At 37.5% G+C, this 21294-nt stretch overlaps 1 long non-coding RNA gene across 1 annotated transcript; it reads left to right on the top strand.

Annotated features, from left to right (window-relative positions):
- Nucleotides 1–663: 663 nt before the first annotated feature.
- Nucleotides 664–20963, top strand: LOC105859362 (uncharacterized). Its single transcript, XR_012918655.1, has 3 exons — nt 664–2386; nt 7476–7661; nt 18828–20963. It is a non-coding gene; the product is annotated as an uncharacterized LOC105859362 (long non-coding RNA).
- Nucleotides 20964–21294: the final 331 nt, after the last annotated feature.

Genomic DNA, 21294 nt, shown 5'->3' with positions numbered 1-21294 from the left:
AGTGAGCTGCTTTAAACTAGAGGCCCATTCGTGGGGAGATGAGGAGGCTCAGTTAGGTGCCCATGGAGTGTAGGTTGGCATTGAGGACTGGAGAAGAAACCTTAGTGCAACCATGAAGATGCTGTGTTTATGTTCCAAAATAAGGACAAGCACAGTTTGAGTTCCCAGGTTTAGTTGTGGTGGATTCCAGGCAGGTGAGGAGACCAGGAACTGTAAGCAAATTGCTTAGAAGAGGCTCATGCAGATGTCAATAAAGAAAATAACCATTTGGATAAAAGACAAGTAACAGCTGATATTCAGAACAGACTAGGTATATGTTAAAATGCGGTCATGTCTTTGGGTTTACAAAGGCCCTGAAATAAGTGGAAACTGTCTCAGACACTCATTACTGCCTCTGCCTTAAACTTTGTGTATCTTACTGAGTCTGTTTCTTCACTGGTAACTGGGGGATAAATATATAAGTTTTTCTCATAGGATTGTTTTGAAACTGACATGAATCGATATCCTCAGAAGAACTTTATAATCTGTATTATTTCTCACAAGTTTAATTTTCTTTTCATTCTTTTCTTATTTTTATTTTTTATTAAGATATAGTTGACAAATAAAAATTATATGTTTATAGTATACAGCATGTTTTGATATGTGTATTGTGAAATGACTAAATTGAGCTTATTAATATATCCATAACCTCACATACTTAGCATTTTTTAATGTGAGAACATTCAGGATCTACTCTCTTAGCAATTTTCAAGCCAACAATATGCTATCAACTATAATCACCATGCTCTGGAACTTATTCAACCTTACTAAAACTTTGTATCCTTTGACCAACATCACCAGTCTTGTCTGGTGCTCGGTTTTACTAAGGTGGGCCCAGTGCTGGAGTCTGAGTCATTGTCCCATGCTCTTCACTCTTCCCCCATTCAGAGAGTATCTCTCTTTGTGCTGTGCTGCATGGGCTTGAGGGAGGAGTGATGCAGGTAAGGTGAACCTGTCCTTTCCTGCTCTGTTTAATGCTTTCCTTATTTCTGTGCTACATTCAGCTGCTGTAATCTCTGATCTGTTTTCCTTAGTTCACGTGAAGGTATTTTCATGCATGAGTAATTATTTAAATTGATGTTTTTGTGAGAGAATGAGCATTGGAAAGCCCTATTCTGCCATCTTGCTGACATCACTTTTTTTCTTTTATTTAGTAAAGCACTAGAATCTTTACCTAGGAACCAAAAGCAAACAAGAAAAGTAGGTCACAAAATAAAAAGCAGAAAGGCAGAGCTCAGAGAAGGACATGTCACTACTTCCTTTTAAGCATTACTAACATTTAGGGTGGGGTGGAGGCAGAGCTGCTTCAAATAGCTAGCCTGTGATGCATTTGGTTACCTTTGCCTTTACAGATGTTTAGGGAACCAACTCTGCTTGCAGAATTTAAAGGTAAATAGTTATATTTCTTTCCTCTCTATTATTACTGAAAACTCACCACTTGCCCCAAGACTGTATCAGAAGAACAAGGACAAATTGTTGAAGAAAATGAAAGAGGAGTTTATTAATTTGCCAGCAAATGAGGAAAATGGCAGATTCATGCCTTAAAGTACCAATTTTCCTAACTATAGGCACAAACACAGAGTTTTTAAAGGGAGTGTTTTCAGCTTCAGGCTATTTCTGTTTAACTATAGATGACGGTTCTGATCCAACCTGTCTTTGGCAAAGAAAATCTCTTGTGACCTCTACTTGTACAATTCCATCGAGCCATTTCCTGCAGTACATAGAACAAAAACACTCCCTTGACCCTCCTGACCACTGGCCTGCGACAGAGATGTAGGCTTTAATTCTCAAAAAGAGTGGGGGATGTTTTAAAAAGGCAGAATACATCTTTATCCTTTTCTAGGCCATTCCCTCTGTTCCATATTAGGACTATCATTTGTTTTTTGTACCATAGGAGACGACTTAACAGAATTGCCCAGGATGAGGTACAGGAGGTCCGGGCAGGTGGAGGTCATGAGAGATTGTCTTCGCCAAGATGAGATCGATCAAAACCATTAACTATAGTTAAACAACAAATACCCTAAAGCTGAAAACCCTCCCTTTAAAAGTTCTGTGTTTCTGCTTATGATTAGGAAAATGACATTTTAAGATAGGAGTCTCCATTCTCCGCATTTGCCAGCAAATTAATAAACTAATTTTTCCTTTTCCTCAACCACTTGTCCTCATTCTTCTAATATGGTCTCGGGGACAAGTGCTGAGCTTTTGATAACATTATCTTTCCTTTGGAAAGGAGCCTAGAATCCAGAGACAAAAACAGAGACAACAGGACATCACAGAATGGGAAGGCACACCCTCTTGGAAATCTGCAGCTACATAGCCCTAGAACTTCATTTTAGGGCTTCAGATGGTAAGTGCACATGGCTTTAATCCTTTGCACTCGCTTGCTTTTTTCTCAATTCCTTTATTCTACTTGGGATTTAATTTTTTAAATACCCCAGATTTTACAAAGCGTGGCAGTAAAATAAAAAACTGGAGTTTCTTTTCATATGAACTTATTTATTTGGATTTTTTTACATTTCAAATTATCGATACATTCAAAGAGTAATTTTAATCTCTATAATTTTTGCTAACCGTGTCGAGTCACACTTGACATCCGAGTGCAAAGGGTTAATGTTCATCAATATCTAGTTCCCCTCCAGTTCCAGATACACAGGGACTGTGATCCCCTGTTCCTCGAGGTCAGGCATTGCCTAGATGTGACTAGAGATGGCTAATGAAATGTGAGCAGGAGCGACACATGTCTCTTACAGTTCCTGTCATTGGTGTGGGATCTCCTGCTCTCTCTCACTGCCAAGCCTTCTAAAGGGGCCATGTGCTTCAGATCATGTAACAGTGGGTGAGGAGTAGAGGGGAGGAGAGATAAGAGCCTCTGAAAGCCTGGATTGCAGAGTCATCACAGGTGGGGACAGTTGCCATGGAGAGTATCCTGAACTGCAGAGGATTTTTGTGTAGGAAGTAAATCTTTGTGGTATTGAGTGGTGTAGTACAGCAGCATAATCCAGCCTATGCTGAACAGTAGAGATACATGGAGGTAAGAATTTTGCTCTTCTCTTGGTGGCTTTCCTTGCACTTTGCCCACTTCTAAGCAGCCAAACCACTACAGAGTTTCCCACTTCTCTTGTTTTTTCTCTTTCCCAAATCCAGAATAGCAGATGTGTGGAGGGTTTCAGCAGTTGGAACCAAAAGGAAGAAATAACTACTCCTTTCTCTTCAGAATTAGTATTGCCACATAAGTGGTTTGCACTCTGGTGGTCTCTACAGATTCCAGGTTTTTGTTCTCAGGTACTTCCCCCATTTCACACCAGCCCACTCCAACCTTATTCTAAGGCTCCAACTCTCTGAACAGAGCAGTGAAAAGAGAGGAAGTGGCATCCACAGGAGCCCAGACCCCCCACAGAGGCATAAGGCATTATAACCACTTCAGGAGGTCTGTGATGCTCTCTGGAAACTAGCAGACCTGATGTGTGCCGCCCACACACACACACACACCAGGCTACAGCAGAATCAATGCAGCCACAGAGACTCTGCAGAGCTATTTCCTGGCAAGGGATAATGAATGTGGTTTGGTCTCCTCCCACCCCCTGAGCATTAAAATAGGATATCTCAAATGACTTAGAAAGGAAATGTGCCTGAAAGGTACTTTAAATTGTTTCTGTGGGCTTGTGTGCCATCTATCTTCATGCCACATTTTCCTCAAGTATACTCCAGCCCTGAGGCTTTCAGAATTTGTGTCACAATCTCCATATACACATGATTTTGGTTTTTATTTGACTGGGTATAATCATAGATTAATATAGTTTTCCATAGCATTTATTTAGAAACCTATTACCACATTTCAAAAACACTGTAAAATGTAATAGTTAAATGTTGTACACTAATTAACTAAAATACATTAGCATTTAAAAATATGTCCAAATCTAAAAATGGAGTCTTTACAATATATTATCAAAACATACCTTCCCAGGATAGTTCTGACCCTTTATTACTTTCTTTTTTTTAACTGTACAACAGGGATAATGATAAGAAGTGCTAGAGTGTGCCACCATATCTAAGCCATTGGCTGTTAAGAAGTATTGATGTCATTACACTAGTCAAATATAGACAGAAAGTCAATAGAACCTATTTAAATAACCTTCAACTTTGTGATTCTTATTAATCCAAGAGATGGAAATATTTGGTCAGCTTCATTTCATTTGAACTTACTCTATTTAATAAGTTTTAAAGGTTTTTCTGCCTCCTGTTAACTAAATTACATTTCTTAATTTCTAGTACAAAATCCTAACTTCACATTTCTAATCTGAGTGAAGAAAATATAACTAGAAGTCGAAGAAAAGGTAACATTCTAAACTCCAATTGAATCTAATTTTCCATTAGATACGATAAATCAATATCGATTGTGATATTGAGCACAACTACTGTGGTAGGGTTCTTTCCTCTCTATTATTACTAAAAGCTCACCACTTGCTTTATGATGAATTGGAAAATACAAATGTACATTTCTGTGTCAAGTCTTCACTTACTCAAATCTCATGTGTAGATATTCAACTCTGACTCTTTAGGGTCAAATCCAGGAGAAAATTATAATACAGATATTGAGTTAAAACACAGATTTGGGGCACTCTATTGATATAATTTGGATTTTTGTCCCTTCCAAATCTCATGTTGGAATTGGCTCTCCAATGTTAGAGGTAGGGCCGGGTAGGAGGTGTTTGGGTCATGAGGCTGATCCCTCATAAATGGCCTGTCACACTCCTTGCGCTAATGAGTGAGTTCTCACTCTATTAGTTCATGTGATAGTCCATTGTTTAAAAAGCTTGGCACTTCTCCACGCTCTCTCTTGCTCCCTTCTCACCATATGACACACCTACTCCCTCTTTGCCTTCTGTCATAATTGTAAGCTTTCTGAAGCCCTCACCAGAAGCAGATGCTGGCACCACGCTTTTTGTACAGCCTGGAGAAGCATGTGCCAAATAAAGCTCTTTTCTTTATAAATTACTGAGCCTCAGGTATTTCTTTATAGCAATGCAAAATGTACCAAGACACCCCTTTTCAGCTGAGTTCAAACAGCTCTCATGGTCTTGATAGGAAAGCTTGCAGGGACATGGCTGGACAAGATTTGGCCTGAGGTAGCTGGATCTAAGTTGCTATCACACACAGAACTGGAAATTGCTTAGTTCATTATGAATTCTCAAATATCTCAGTGTAGGTATCTTTTTGCTTGGAGCTGCCAGTTGAGACTAAGAAAGCCCAAAGGGACTCTGGAATCTGTGAAATGATTTTAAGCTTAAGGAGAAGCACCCAACTTAAGCTGGATAGGCATCAAGTACAATAATAGAAGATATCTCAACCTCTGTTCCTCTCAGAGTTAGCCAAGATTAGTACTTGTCTGAAGGCTCTGAAGGAAGGACTGTCTAGTTTGTCTCAGTAGAAGAATTGGTTTTGAAACTGTGACCTTTGGAGGCAATTGAGGCTAAGGGAGGAAAAGAAAATTAGAAAGTTCTCATGAATATAGCCATTCCTATTCCTCCTATTAGATTCCCTTACATAGATGCCCATCCATGAGATTGTTTCTTCCACTGTTTTATTTTTCAGCATCATAGATTGATATATTTGTTTGAAAAACTTATTAGCAGTGTGCTGCCAATTAGTCTTTGAATGTTTAAAAAATAGTGCAGGGGAATAAAAGTAATGTCTTTTCCTCTTTCATCACAAGGTTTATGGGTGAGGTACCTATAATAAAACACAGGTTAACAAAAGTATACAAATTTATCAATTAATAAGTGTTATGTGACATGGAACCTTCAGAAATAAAGACCTGGAGAAACAGGGAAACCTGTGTATTTTTATGGTTAGGTTTGATGAAGAGTGGACAGTCATGCAGAAGTATGATTGGACAAAGGTGGTAGAATCTAATGGTAACACACTGGGGGAGGGGACTTAGCAAGGCCTGTTTGTTCAGATTTTTTATATGTTTCTGTGTCTTTAGGATATTCCTTTCCTCCAAGAATAGGGGGATCACCTTTCATACAAAGATCTTGTTACCTATTTTAGAGGAAGGTCAGAGAATTCTTTTATGGCCTACTTCAGAGGAGAACGGCAAGAGACTGTCAGGGAGACCTTTCTGCTTATGCTGTTTTCTAAAATACTGAGGTGCCATCTTTTGGGGTAGCATGTCCTGAATGCCATCAATATCCTTAAGGAAAATTCTTAAGAGCACTCCACACTAAAATTTTATAGATTTGAAAAATTTTCCATTGACTTATTCCATTGAGCATTACTACTGGATTGGAATAACATTTTAAAGTAAGTATGCCAGTTAATACAGGATAAGTTGTGCTTGGTAACAAACAATTCTAAAATTTTAAAGGTTTAAAACTCTTGCTCCCATTCTATGTCCGTTGTGGGTTGGCTTGTAGGGTGGGTGGGTGGGAAAGGAGGATGTATTCTATGTTGTCTTCTGTCCAAAACCAGGATAGGGTTGGCTACATGTCCACACAACCAGAATGTCAAGTCAAAATGAAAAAAGAAAAAAGGTGGGTGGGAAGAAACAATACAAGGATCAAAGGAACAAGGAAGATCACACAGTGATCACACAGTGAGTGATTCTTAAAGCTTTCTCTTAGAAGTGACACACATCACTTCTGCTCTCATTTCATTGGCCAGAGATACTTATATGGCTATGCCTAACTTTAAGGGGTAGTGAAATGTAACCTTATCAACGTCCAAGAAGAAAAACTAAAAATATTTGGTGAACAACATTAATGACCATTATACTGAACTTTAATTAATGCTAATCCCAATAGTTGCTGAAGTATATTTTAATTAAGAATTTATGTGTCAAGTCCTTGTGTCTCACAGAGACATCTAGACTTGGACTTGTACTCCTGGTAAATTGGTCCCTTCATAGGCATGAAAATAAGTTTAGATGTAGCAGCAAAGTTTAAAGGGGCACATGAGTAGCCAGCCAGATGGAGTATCACTCCTTAGGGTGCATATTGAGAAGAGGCCAAGGAATAAAGCTAGTATAAGAAAGCACTCTAGGATAGTAAAAAAGAAGACAGGAGTTGAAGTCAGACCAGTTTTAATCTCTAACTTTGAAATTAACTGGATGAATAATAATGTATACATTGTTGATTCTCTAGAAGCTTTAGTTTTCCTACCTGGAAGATAAACAATCAAATGGATTTTATATACAAAGTACTTTGTGTCTCATAAGCACTACATGACTATCATACAAAACAAGAATATATTATTCTCAACCCTGGGCATGTCTGAGCTCTGTCCAGATTTTAATGAATCCCTGGTTCTGTCTCAGAAAATGGAATTACTATTTGGCATAGTACCAAACCATATCATTTTTATATAAGTCAGCAACTCTAATTTTAAATCTATAAAATGTAATACTAATAAAAATGATATTTTATAATGCTTTCCAGAATTATTTCACGCCATAACACCCAAAGCCCATATCAACTGCCATCATTGAAAGATAAAAAGATCCAAAGAAACTGGGTGAATAATAAAATAACGGAGCACAAGACAAATCCTGAATAAGAAACAAACACATAGAAAATGAAGCCTCCTTCGAAGAAGGCAAAGGACAAAAAAAGTGAGAGCAATATGTAAGTTTCTGTATCTTTACACCTGATGTTATAACACTATAAGCCTATACACTATGTGCAACCTCTGTTTCTTATATCACACATTTTGAATATTTAGGGGTTCTTAAAAGCTCATAAAAAATATTATTATGAGCTTAGTAACTATAAATTTAGGTTTTGGAAAATGTTTATAATTTATAAAGCTGAAAGTTTTCCTTTCCTTTCTTCTTTCTCTCCCTCACCCTCTTTATTCTTTCTACATTTATTAAGTACAGCTGCTCTGTGTTGTGTAGAGTATTGATATTAGGAATATCAATGTACTTAGAATATTTTCCCTGCCCTAGAACAATGCAGAAGCTAAAGATTGTAATGAGGTGGAGGCTGTAATACAAGTATAAATAAAATGCTATAGGAGCAGGAGGCTGAGGCAGGAGGATCACTTGAGCCCAGGAGATTGAGGTTGCTGTGAACTAGGCTGATGCCACGGCACTCTAGCCCAGGCAGCTGAGTGAGTCTCTGTCTCAAAAAAAAAAAAAAAAAAAAAATCTATAGGAGCAAGAAAAAGAAAGTAACTTTGCTTAGGGAAGTTAGGAAAAGATTCACAGAGAAGGTGGCATTTTAGTTTAGATCACATAAAAGGCGGGAAGAGGATGTCTAGACAGAGAAAACAGCTTGTACTAAAGCACAAAGATGAGCCTTATGCATCTGGGACATTAAGTGATTTAAAGTAGTTAAAATACAGGATATTTGTGGCAAGTAGAGATTACAAAGATAGGCAAAATCTGACCATGTTGTTCTTTGTAGGCTAACAAATTTGTGGGATATCTCAAGTGGTCTTTAAATAGGCTGATGCTAATAGTGTTGTTTACTAAATGCCCACATTACCTGCAAATAGAAAAAACACTTTCCCTCTCAAGTTCACAAATTTGTGAATTACTATATTAATCTGTGAGTTGGTATCTAAAATTAACTCCTCACTTTGGCTCAACCACATGATCCAGATTATCTTCACAAAGTAGAAAATCTCCTGTCTTGATCTTCAAGTAACTTCATAAACAATATTGGTCATATTCAGGGAACCTAGTCTATGCACACAGTATTTTAACTCCAAAGCATTTGAGCGCAATTCATTTGTTGGAATTATGCTTGACTTTCATGTAATCACCACAAACATCAACACAGGGAATGTCTTTGAGATTTTTCCATTGTGTAACTCAGTGCTAAAAGCTTTCAAAATGAATTAAGCTGAAATTTGTTTTCTCTTTCCCATATAATCTAAGTTTTGCCAATAGCCCTAAGTGCTGAACAAGTTAATTTTTAATAGTCAAAAAGTCAAAGGTTCTGTGGCCTTAACTTTTCAGAATCAGTTCAACTTTGTTGCAAGTTATGATAATAAAGACCTTTGGGAAAAAGTAAGCATAAACTAATGATCATGATCCAGATGTATTAGCAAGCTGGAAACATTTTATTCATAGTAGCTGGATGCTTTAAAATAAAACTCAGTAATACATGTAATCTTGTCTGTAAGCATAAGATTTACAAATTTATGCCAGCTTTATAGACTAGAATATGCTTCTGGTAGATTTAAATTTAATATAAACTATAGTATTGGGTATTTTATTTGGGCATGCACCATAATCTTGATTGACTATATGATTAAGACTTTTAATATGTACTCTATTATTTTCATTAAAAATGAATAAGACCACTAAGATGGGTAGTGCCTTCTAAGTGAAATATCTGATGACCGTCCTTGGATTCTAATGTCTCTGGGATATTACACCAGGTTCCATGGAAGGGTAAATAAAAAGCAAAGCTTGGCCGGGCGCTGTGGCTCACGCCTGTAATCCTAGCTCTTGGGAGGCCGAGGCGGGCGGATTGCTCAAGGTCAGGAGTTCAAAACCAGCCTGAGCAAGAGCGAGACCCCGTCTCTACTATAAATAGAAAGAAATTAATTGGCCAACTGATATATATATAAAAAATTAGCCGGGCATGGTGGCGCATGCCTGTAGCCCCAGCTACTCGGGAGGCTGAGGCAGGAGGATCGCTTGAGCCCAGGAGTTTGAGGTTGCTGTGAGCTAGGCTGACGCCACAGCACTCACTCTAGCCTGGACAACAAAGTGAGACTCTGTCTCAAAAAAAAAAAATAAATAAAATAAAATAAAAAGCAAAACTTGATTTAGTGAGTAGAGAGGGAACACTTGAAAGTGAAGTTTTAGTTGAATACAGGCCAGAGCCAGATCATACTGCTGCATGATGATAACATAAGGATTAATCTAATTTTCTCTTATTTCTATAAGGTTTTTGTTTATTTCACCTTTACCCTGTCCATATTAAACTTTGGTCTCTACTGGCCACAGCTGAAATGTAAAGAGGTTAATTCTTAGCATTTAAAACTCAAAAGGCTTGAATTCTGGTTGACATATAGATTAGAAAAATAACTTTGCTAGTCAGTTCAATCATCACATCCCCACCCCCCTAATCCCAGACATGGGAAAAACAGGTAAAGACTCTAAGGTGAGGAGAGAGCACTTCTGAGGTGAGTTGAGTTTTTCCCATGGGGACATTTGCTGAATCCTGGAAATTTTGCCTTTTGGAAAATTTAACCAAGTGAAGGCATGGTCTACAGATTGGGCTTGGTTTATGCATTGAGCCACTTCCAGGGAGAAAGAGAAATTAGCAAAAACTTTGTTTGTTTGTTTATTTGTTTTAGCCATTGTAGGAGGCTGGTGAGGCAAATTGGAAACTTTAGGGGATTCTCAAATACATTGCTAATTTACCACATGTGACATTGGCACAATTCTAGACATCTGTAGCAGCACTGAAGATTGGAAAGGTAGTCTAAAAGCTTCAAAAAGGCAAAGTGAAATCTAAAACATACCAAGGGGGGTGGGCCTGCCTTAGGGCACTCCATTAGTCTCTAAATCAAGACATTTGTTAGACTGTTCGGGTGCCTGTAATGCCAGGTTGAAGAGCTGTGCTGGAAATGTATGAACGACAGAGCTGGAAGTTCTGAAGTTTTTCAGAGCGGTGGAGAAGGAGACCAATCAGGCTCTCAGTCAAAAGCTTTGGATGGTTATTCCCAAGAAGAACACAAACAGATGTATAGTGAGACCAGCAATCTACAGCTGAGCTCTAACCTGGGTCAATTTCTTACTGTATAAAATGACCAGCCTCTTACCTGACCTACATAACACAGGAAAGGGAAAACCCTCTCTAGTTGAAGATAAACATCATTTAGATCCTCTTTATTTCTTTTATACTTAATGTCTGACACACAACAAAATATTACTATACATTCAAAAATACAGGAAATACTTTTAATGATCAAGAGAAAAAAGATGGAAAATAGTAGAAGACTAATAAACGATTCAGATAGCAGAGTTATCAACCAAGGCCTTTGAAATAACAATGATTAATATATTAAGTAAATTAGAGAAAAAGATTGAAAGAATAAATGAAGGTATGGAAAAATTCTTCAGAAAATTGTATTCTGTGAAATAAAAAGAAATAAACAATCTAGAATTGAAAAATACAATCTCTAAAATTAAGAACTCAATAGATGGATTTAAGAGTAGATTAGAAAGAGAAGTACACAGGGCAAGTGAGTTGAAAAACAACTCAATAAAACACATAAAATTAAGAATATAGAAAAAATTAGATGAAAATATGAATAGAGATATATGGGTTGATCCAACAGTCTAGTATACAAATAATAAGAGTCACAGAAGGAAAAGGAAAGAAAATAGGTAGAATCACTCTGTTTTCTAAACTTATGAAAGATCTTAACTGAGGGATTCAAGAAGCTCTGGGAACCCAACATGAAGATAAACAAACAAAATGTATATCACAGCATCTTCCAAAAATCAAATACAAAGAGAAAAACTTGGTACTTTAAAAACACTTAAAAATAAAATCTAAATTCTCAAAAGAAATGATAGAAACTAGCAGATAATGAAATGATATCTTTAAAATGTTGAAAGACCTATATTTTATACACAAAATTATTATATTCTTCAAAATGAAGATAAATATAGTTTTAATTAAAGAAAAAATAAGAGAATTTGGCACTAAGAGGTTCATCTTTATAAAATTAAACGGACTTCCTTCAGGTAGAAAAAGGATTCCAAATGAAACATGGAAATATAGGAGGGAGTTTTGAACTCTAGGGGAGTAAATATATGGATAAATAAAAATAACTATTGACTATATGTATAAAATATGAATTGTAATGTCATATACTTATATATAATATATATTATATATGAAAAACAACTGAATTATAATGGAAAATATCAAAAATTGTAGCTAATGCAATGATTAGAGAGAAATTGCAATACTACAATTTTAAAATGTTATGTTTTTATTTTAATTCAGTTCAAAAAATTTTTAATTTATACTTTAATTCCATTGAGGTCAGAGAATATGTACATATATTAGAAAGAAGAAAGACTGAAAATCAATTATTAAAACAATCCAAGAAACTAGAGAACAAAAAGCATATTAAAACTAAGGAAAACATAAGGAAATAAATAAAAAGAATAGAAATAAAAAATAAAATTAAAAAAGAGAAAAATCCACAAAATTAAGGGTTGATACTTTGATAAGATTGATAAAATTGATAAAGTTATAACAAGAGGGGAGGGGGGTCAAGATGGCAGACTAGAAGTGCACAGGCCACTCTTATGGAGAGGACTGAAAGTGGCAAGTGGGTATTCATATTCAGATCAATCATCTAAGAGAGAACATTGGGAATCAACAGAGAGGTGATAGGAGGTTCCCAAAGTGAAAAAGAGGGAAGAGAGGCAACTGCTCTGTGGGATCAGTGGTATCTGGGGAAGGCAATGCATGTGAGGAATGGACACAGGAAAGAATTCCAGGGTTCCACATTTCCCCCATGGTCATTACTATCTGAAATGGGGGAGGGATCCTCTACCATAGCACGCCACAGGACTGACATAGGGAATAGATTGGAGACTGTGCAGCAGTATCGCTCTAGAGAGAAAGTACAGTGGAGACCCACTGGCTTGTGAACCCTGGGTACTTCAGCCAACACTGTTTTGAGATTCAAGACCCAGAGCACTGCATCTATCAAGAGTCAGATCCATCCTACTGCCTTCCCATCTCTCCTCCCAGGCCAGAGAGGGAACAGGTAGGCTGGGTGCTCTCATGGGTCCCTTGGGCAGGAGCTGCATGCTGCCACCACTGCTGGAGGACTTGGGTGGAGTGAATGCTCAGGTTGCCACAGGCTGACAAGTGTCTCTGCCCATAGACTTGAGTGGGACAGCACTAAAGCTGATGCAGGTTGAATTCACCACCACCTGTGAACATGGGTAGGGCAGCACTCACACTGCCATGGGTGCAATTGCCACTGCTGATGGAACTAGGTGGGCTGATCACTCTGGAGTGCATGGACCACCTCTGATAAGAATAGAATAGTAAGATGCGAGATGCAGCAGAGCACCAGAGTTAAATGCTCACAGTGTATCTACCCCTCTCTTGTCAGTTCAGTTTTTCAGAGTAGGACTAAAGTGTGCAATCCAGGAACCTCTCTCTCTCTCTCTCTCCACTGAGTTGGAGAGTTCCAAGCAGAGGAGAACAGATGCTCCTTAAACCTGTCTTGATCTGAGAGAAGAGGTTTCAGATGAGAAGGAACCGGTGTAAGAACTTTGGCCATAGTGAAAAAAAAAACAACCAGCTGTTTTGATAACCCTAAAGGATTATAGTAGTTCTCTAGTAATAGACTCCAACCAAAAGGAAATTAATTGTTGAAATGACAGACAAGGAATTTGGAATACAGATGTCAAGGAAGATTAATGGGATTGATGAGAAAATTGAAAACCAACTCAAAGAAATGAAAAAAATAATTAAGAACATGAATGAAAAATCCACTAAAGAGATAGATAATGTAAGAAAATATATAACATAACTTAAAAAAATAAAGAGTCAGTTAGGGAATTTCAAAATACAGCAGAAAATTTTAACAACACATTAGACCAATCAGAAGAAAGAATTTCCGAGCTTGAAGACAAACCTTTCAAATTAACCCAATCAGTAAAAGATGAAGAAATAAGAATAAAGAAAAATGAACAATCATTCTGAGAAATATGGGACTATGTAAAGTGAGCTAATATAGAATCATAGGTATTCCTGAAGGAGAAGAGGAAAGAGCAAAAACCAAGGAAAACCTATTCAAGGAAGTAATGGAGGAAAACTTCCCTGGTATCACTAGATATTTAGATATCCAGATATGTGGATAATCATAAGCACAGGAAGATTCATAGCAAATAGGACATCACAAAGGCAAAGAGTCATCAGTCTGGCACAGTCAAAGTGAAGGAGAAAATCCTACAAGCAGTGAGATGAAAGCAACAACTAACTTATAAAGGAAAACTCATCAGACTAACTGCAGACTTCTCAGCAGAGACCTTGTAAGATAGAAGGGATTGAAGCCCTATTTTTAGTCTTCTTAAACAGAATAACTGCCAGCCAAGAATTTGTATACTTCAAAACCAAGTTTCACAAATGAAGGAGAAATGAAGTCTTTCCCAGCCAAGCAAACACTAAGGGAATTTGTCACCGCTAAATTTGCCCTACAGGAAGTGCTTAAAAGTGCTCTATACATGGAACAGTACAATCAATACCCATCAGCATAAAAATGTCCAAAAGTTAAAGTTCATAGCTATTATAAAACAGTAACACAAGGGGCAAAAAAAGAAACTAGGTATCATTCAACATTATGAACAGAACAATATCTCACATATCAATACTAACATTGAACATAAAGAATCTTAATGTTCCACTTAAAAGATTCAGATTGACTGAATGGATGAAAAACACAACCCAAGTATATAATATCTTTAAGAAACCCATCTAACTCACAAGGATTTTCATACACTCAAGCTAAAAGGGTGGAAAAAATATTCCACTGAAATGGAAATCAAAAGTGAGCCTGTGTAGCTATTCTCATATCAGGTAAATTAGACTTTAAATCAATAATCATAAAAAGAATACAAAGATAATTATTATTTAATGATAATAGGAGGAAGAAAATATAACAATTCTAGCTATATATGCACCTAAAGCAGGAGCTCTCAGATTCATGAAACAAATTCTACTAGATCTAAGCAAAGAAACAAACAGTAGGATTATAATGGCCTGGGACTTTGACACTCCAAATTAAGAAAGAAATACTGGACTTAAATGGAACTCAAGAACAGATGGACCTAACAGATATTTACAGAACATTATACCCCCAAATTATAGGCTATACATTCTTCTCATGAGCACATGGGACATTTTCCAAGAAAGATACTATGTTAGGCCACAAAACAAGTCTCAGCAAATTCAGAAAAATTGAAATCATACCACATATCTTTTCAGACAACAATAGATTAAACTAGAAATCAATTCCAAGAGAAACTCTCAAATCTATACAAAGTCATGGAAATTAAACAACCTGCCGCTGAATGATCCTTTGGTCAATGACAAAACTAAGGTGGAAGTCAAAAGGTTTTTTAAATTGAACAACAAAGAGGACACAAGTTTCCAAATCTGTGAAGTATAGTTAAAGCAGTGCTAAGGGGGGAGTTCGTAGCCTTAAATCAAAAAGATAGAAGGATCACAACAACCCAATGTCACACTTCAAGGAACTAGAAAAAGAACAAACTAAACCCAAATCTAGTAGAAATAAATAAATAAGGCTAAAAGAAATGGGAAAAAAGCCTAGCTATATTAACCAGAAATAGAAGAGAAAGAACTCAAATAAGCTCAAACAGAAAGGAAAAAGGAGAAGGAGACATTACAACTGATATCCCAGAAATACAAAATATCATCAGAGCCTACTATGAAAAGCACTATGCAAACAAACTATTAAATAAAAAATCTAGAGGAAATGGATAAATTTTTGGAAACCCAGAACCTCCCAAGCATGAATCAGGAAGAAATAGAAATCCTGGCCAGATCAATAATGAATAGCAAGATTGAAATAGTAATAAAAAACCTTCCAATAAGAAAAATCCCCAGACCAAATGGATTCACAGCCAAATTCTATCAGATCAACAAAGAAGAACTGGCACCTATCCTACTAAAACTGTACTTTAACATCAGGGAGAGAATCCTTCCTAACTCATTATATGAAGCCAGACCCTGACAGGAAAGGACACAATAAGAAATACCATTTGATCCAGCAATAGCACTACTAGGAATCTTTCCAAAGGAAAAAAAAGATATTCTATAATAAAGACATCTGCACTAGAATGTTTATGGCAGCACAATTCACTATTGCAAAGATGTGGAAACAACCCAAGTACCCATCAATTTCCATAAGTGTATTAATAAAATGTGGTATACATATACCACGGAATACTACTCAACTACAAAAAACAATGGTGATCTAGCACCTCCTGTATTATTCTGGATAGAGATTGAGCCCATCCTTCAAAGTGAGGTATCACAAGGATGGAAAAACATGTACCACATATACTTGCCATCAAATTGGTACTAATTGATCAACACTAAGGTGCTCACATGGTAGCAATACTCCCTGGGAGCCGGTCAGGTATGGGAGGGTAGGGGGTGGAGGGAGTGGTGGGTGAAACCCACAGCTAATGGAAGCAGGGCACACTGTAAGAGGGATGGACACGCTCATAGCCCTTGCTTGGTCAAGGCAAACGCATTTCATGTAACCAAAATATTTTTACCCACATAATATCCTGAATTAAAAACATAAAAGGAATTACATTAAACAGAGGAAGTGTTAAAATTATTTAGATATTAACGATAAGAATTCTTCCTTAATCCAGAGCCTTACAATCTTTTGGGTACAGCTAAGCAAAAGGAGACTAAAGCACAATCTTGTTCCATGGAGAAGGAACTAGAGACAGCTTTTCAGAGCCACCCATGGTTTCCGGTTAGAATCCAGATGCTCTAATTCTCTCTACAGCTAATTACACTCTATATAAGCAAGTATACTAAGACAATGAGCAAAATAGAATGTGTGCTTCCATCATCTGTGGTCATTCCCACTAACCAAGAAAACCTTAATGTTCCTCTCAGCTTTAGTAAATTTAGACAGGTTCCTTCCTGACTCTATGCCCCAGGGCTCCCTTTTCTTAGAGCATTTACTATAGAAAACTCAAAATTGTAAATTCTTCCTTTGTTCCTTTGAGATGTAAATATTTCTAAAAGATTCCCTCCCATACCCCCATAATATGCCAGGGGGGGGGGCGGGGGGAAGATTCCCTCCTGCTTTAAAACTCAGGACTAACTTGTTAAGTCCCTAGGAGCAATCTCTTTGAAATGTAATCATCAAGAAGGACAGCATCTCTATCTCCCAGCATTTGTGAAGAATAGGAGCCTAACTTTAATGGGCACCAATTAGCAAACACTGATGGCCCTAGGATCTTCCAAACTCCACCCTGGCCCTTAAAACATCTCCAGCCTTTTGTCTCAGCTAAACCGAGCTCAAACTGAGTTCTGACTGGGTGTTCTCTCTTCTAATGTATCATAGTAGCCCTCGATAAAGTCTTTCTTGCATGTTTTTTTTTAAAGGGCAGATTACCCAATAGAAAGATAAATACTTGAGTAGAGAGTTTATAAAAGAAGATACTCAAATGGTGGCTGATAAACTTATGAAGAATATTCAATCTCAGTTTTCAGGAAAGTGCAGCGAAAAGCCACCACATGACAGTACTACACATCCACAAGAATGGTTAAACCAGAAAGGACAGAGAATATTGGGTGCTAATGAGGATGTGAAGCAACAGGAATTGGCTGTGAGGTACTGCTGGTAGTAGTCTACATTGGTACAACCACATTGGAAAACAGTCTGGCAACGTCTCCTAAGCAATATGATGCTTAGGTAAATAACCAACAGAAATGTGTACATTGCTTTATCAAAAGACATGATCTTAGTGGCACTATTCATAAAAGCAAAAAAAAAAAAAAAAAAAAAAAAAAACCAAACAAACCTGAAAACTATGGAAGTGCCTGTTAAGAGTAGAATGGATTAATAAATGGTTGCGTTGTCACAAATGGAATACTGCATAGCACCACATTGTGGACAAATCTTCTCTTCAGAACACACTGTTGAGAAATGTGTTGCTCTTTCCAGAGTGTTTCTAAAGTGTGTTGGAACACACACTTCAGAAAGAAACAAAAGGCCCAGTGGGGGTGACTCCATGAAGGGCTCTGTGTGCCTCTGGTAAGGGGATTGGCCAGTGAAAGGCAATGTTCCTATCACTTGCTGAGTCAGCCTTCGTTATTCCTACGGGGCTGGCTCACCAGTGTCTGAGCAGTCGGCCTCGTGTCAGCTAATGCATCCCTTGGGATGCACAGCTACAGAGTGACTAAAAGCGATCAGTGCCTTCAACCACTTTAGTGGTGTTTAGACAACGGGATAGAATTAGAATTAAACTATATTTAGATTTTGAAAGTTGTCTTCTTCTTCCTCTTTTTTTTTTGAGATGGGGAGATAGGGCTGGAAAATGTACCCACAGATGTCTAAAGAAAACAATCTGGTGTGGAGTTTTGCATTAAAAATCTAGCCCTCAGGTTGAATTTGCCATTTTGGTATGCTTTAATGTGACACCTAACATGCGATGAGAAGAAAAAATAGTGAGGGAGGGTTAGTTTTCTTTTGCAACAATGAATTTGACACAAAACTTTGATGAGCAACTTCATCTGCAAACTAAATTTTGCAGTGTCGTTTTAAGAGCCAGACCATTCTACCACCAAATAAAATATTTTGCCTTCATCCACATTACCATACTACTGACAAGTCTTCACCTCGGAACTCATCATTCAGAAATGTGTAGTTGCTTCCAGAGTGTGTCTAATATTGTTGGAACAGGCATTTCAGGAAGAAATGAGAGGCCCAGTCTCAGTAACGCCACGGAGGGCGCCGTGAGCCTCTACTGAGGGACTTGGCCTGTGAGAGGCAAAGTTCCTATCATTTTCCAATTTGGCCTTCATTATTGCCACGTGGTTCACCAGTATCTGAACAGATTTTGGCCTCCTATCCACTGGGGACTTGGGTAATGTGTCCCTTTAGTCACAGAGCAACCCAAAGTGATCAGTTCCTCCAGCCACTTCAGTGATGTTTTTGAGACTAAAAAAAAGTTTTCAGTTTTCAAGAACATTAATCATATTAACTCTTTTATATTTTTTAAACATTTTTTTTTTTAGTTTCCTGGCCTGAAATGGAAATGTCACTACTGGACATCAGCCATTGCAGACTTGGCTATTTTAGCAAAGTTGGGAGAAAACAGTGTGGTGGCCAAGCAAGTTGCCCGAGTCATTAGGAGTTGGAGGGAGTCCTGCTACGGTCAGGGTTGCGCTCTTGCTACTTACCACTGTTCCTGGCAAGGCCGATCGTTGTGGCTGCACTGGGGGCCTCTGGGACTCAGGAATCTGAGACTGTGATGGGAGAGGGCAAGTCCAAGTCCTCTCGGAAAGAAGATGCCTTGGAGTAACCTCATGTGGCCTGCATGTGCCTGGCCCCTGTGCCAGTCCGTGCTCGGCGGGAGTACCAGTTAATCCTTCCCACGTCTGCATGGAGTATGGAGCTCCTCAGCCTCCACAGGGAAGGTGCGTTCGGGACATTGGGCTATTTATCATGTTTTTACATCAGGCTCAGCTGTCTTCACTTCTCACTTATTATGTAACTCCCTCAGAAGCAAGCAGATAGTGTCTCTAAACACAGGGAGCAGAGAGGGGGGCAGACAACAGAGGAGAAATAGTGCTGCATCCACGTAGAATATTCTTGGCAGAGAATCATAGGAGGTCAAAAAATTTTAGATATAAAATTTTACATATGAACAAACAAAGCCTCAGACAAGTTAAGTGACTTATCCAAGGATATGGAGATAGTTAGCAATGTCAGGATTAAGGTTTTTTTCCCAAAGGTTGAAATTTCTGTTTTTCTCTCACTTTCTACTTATCTGTAATTATACACACATATACACCTTCAAGTTTCAGTTAAGACAATTATATAATTTTCAAAATCTCCATTATGTACTGACTACTAAAATTATATAATATTGAGTAATCTTTTTTTCTATGCTTATTTGTTAGGTCCAAGGATTGTTTCCTCTTGGCAAAAGCAAATCCATGGTTCTTTAGTTTCTCCACCTTAACAATTAAGGAATTTTCTTCTCCTTCCCTCTGTTAGCCTGGCAGCATCCTCAATAGAAAACAAACAAGCTGTTAATCGGTTTAAAAAAAAAAAAGGAAAAAAGACTTCAGAAATTGTGTTTAGCCCCATCTGGCCTAAGAAAAACATAAGAATTTGTGATCAAGTACATTCAGCAGGATGGCTGCCTTTCAAGGGAAACAATATCTGGATATTTCTATGTCTAGACCACAGAGGAAAAATGCTTCCTTGGTAATTAACCCATTGAAAGCAGAATAGGCCCACGTGGCCCTGAGAAACAAGATAGAGAGGAGTTAGAGAGATGCAGCCTCTGATGGCATTGTTGCTGATACATTTACAAAAGCTTGTTCACTAGTCTATATTTTAGCATTTTAGACCAGAGTCTATATAAAGTAAAGAATGAATAGGGGGTGGTATCCCATTTCATTCTTTATTTGCATGCCTGTGATAACAATTTTGTGAGAAGTCTCCTTCTACCTGGAGTATGAAGCAGAGGCCCTTCAGTCAACACTCTGGAGACATTTTCATTGAGAATTAACAGGTTGAAAGGTTACTTAGAAAAGTGATTGTTCTGCATCCTATATAGAAAATGTATGTGAATCTTGGTGGGATTATGAATCATAACTTGATGTTTTAATCAGTGTTTGAGTTCTGCTTCATTATTTACAAAAGCTAGATATGAGTCGATGTGTATTATTACCTAGCTAAACAACTTATTTAAAACAATTCTTTGCAGCCATAGGCCATGAAATAGCATAGATTGCAGTGAAACATTTTAAACTTCTTGTGTGAATATTACACATTATCAATCATAGAAAAAGAAAAGTCTCCTTTTACATTAAAGTTTTCTAAGTATGATCTTGCATATTCCTTCCACAGCCATTTATAAAATGCTAGTGCTATGCTTACCAAGGAGTTAAAAAATCATGGGGATTTGAAGTGATAGACTGCACAATGTCTACTTGAGAAATATAGTCTATAGGGAGAAATAAATATGGAAAAATAATAATATCACATAATGATATAGCAATTTTGAGAAATACACAATAGAAGCATGGCGAGTATGTGGTGAAGATATCATTGGAAAAGAATTTTTAAAACTTTTGTTAATTGATGAAATAATGGTACAAGGAATGTGTGAATATCTATGAAGGAAATAAAAAATAAATTAAAACCACTCAAACTAATCTCTTCATTTTATCATATTCTCTTTCTTTTTTTTTTCATATTCTCTTCTAAGCCTTTTCCATATACAGGCATAATTTTAGAAATCTTCATTCACAATCCACTGTTTGCCTGCCTTCTCAGCCTCCCCGAACCTTGCTCTTTCTCACCTGCCTCCCTCTCACGGAATTCCACCTCCCTCCACCAGGCTACTCATTGCTGTGGGACCTTCCTTCTTTACCTGAAATTGTCTTTTTCATCCCCTACTTCCCCTGCTTTAGCTTGTCAGACTCCTACTCACACTGGTAAGCTGCTGCTGGCATAATTTCCTAAAAT

Source organism: Microcebus murinus, chromosome 1 (assembly GCF_040939455.1).
Source record: "Microcebus murinus isolate Inina chromosome 1, M.murinus_Inina_mat1.0, whole genome shotgun sequence".
Lineage (NCBI taxonomy): Eukaryota > Metazoa > Chordata > Mammalia > Primates > Cheirogaleidae > Microcebus > Microcebus murinus.
The sequence above is the reverse complement of the archived record's forward strand: the minus strand, read 5'-3'. Positions and strand labels throughout refer to the sequence as shown.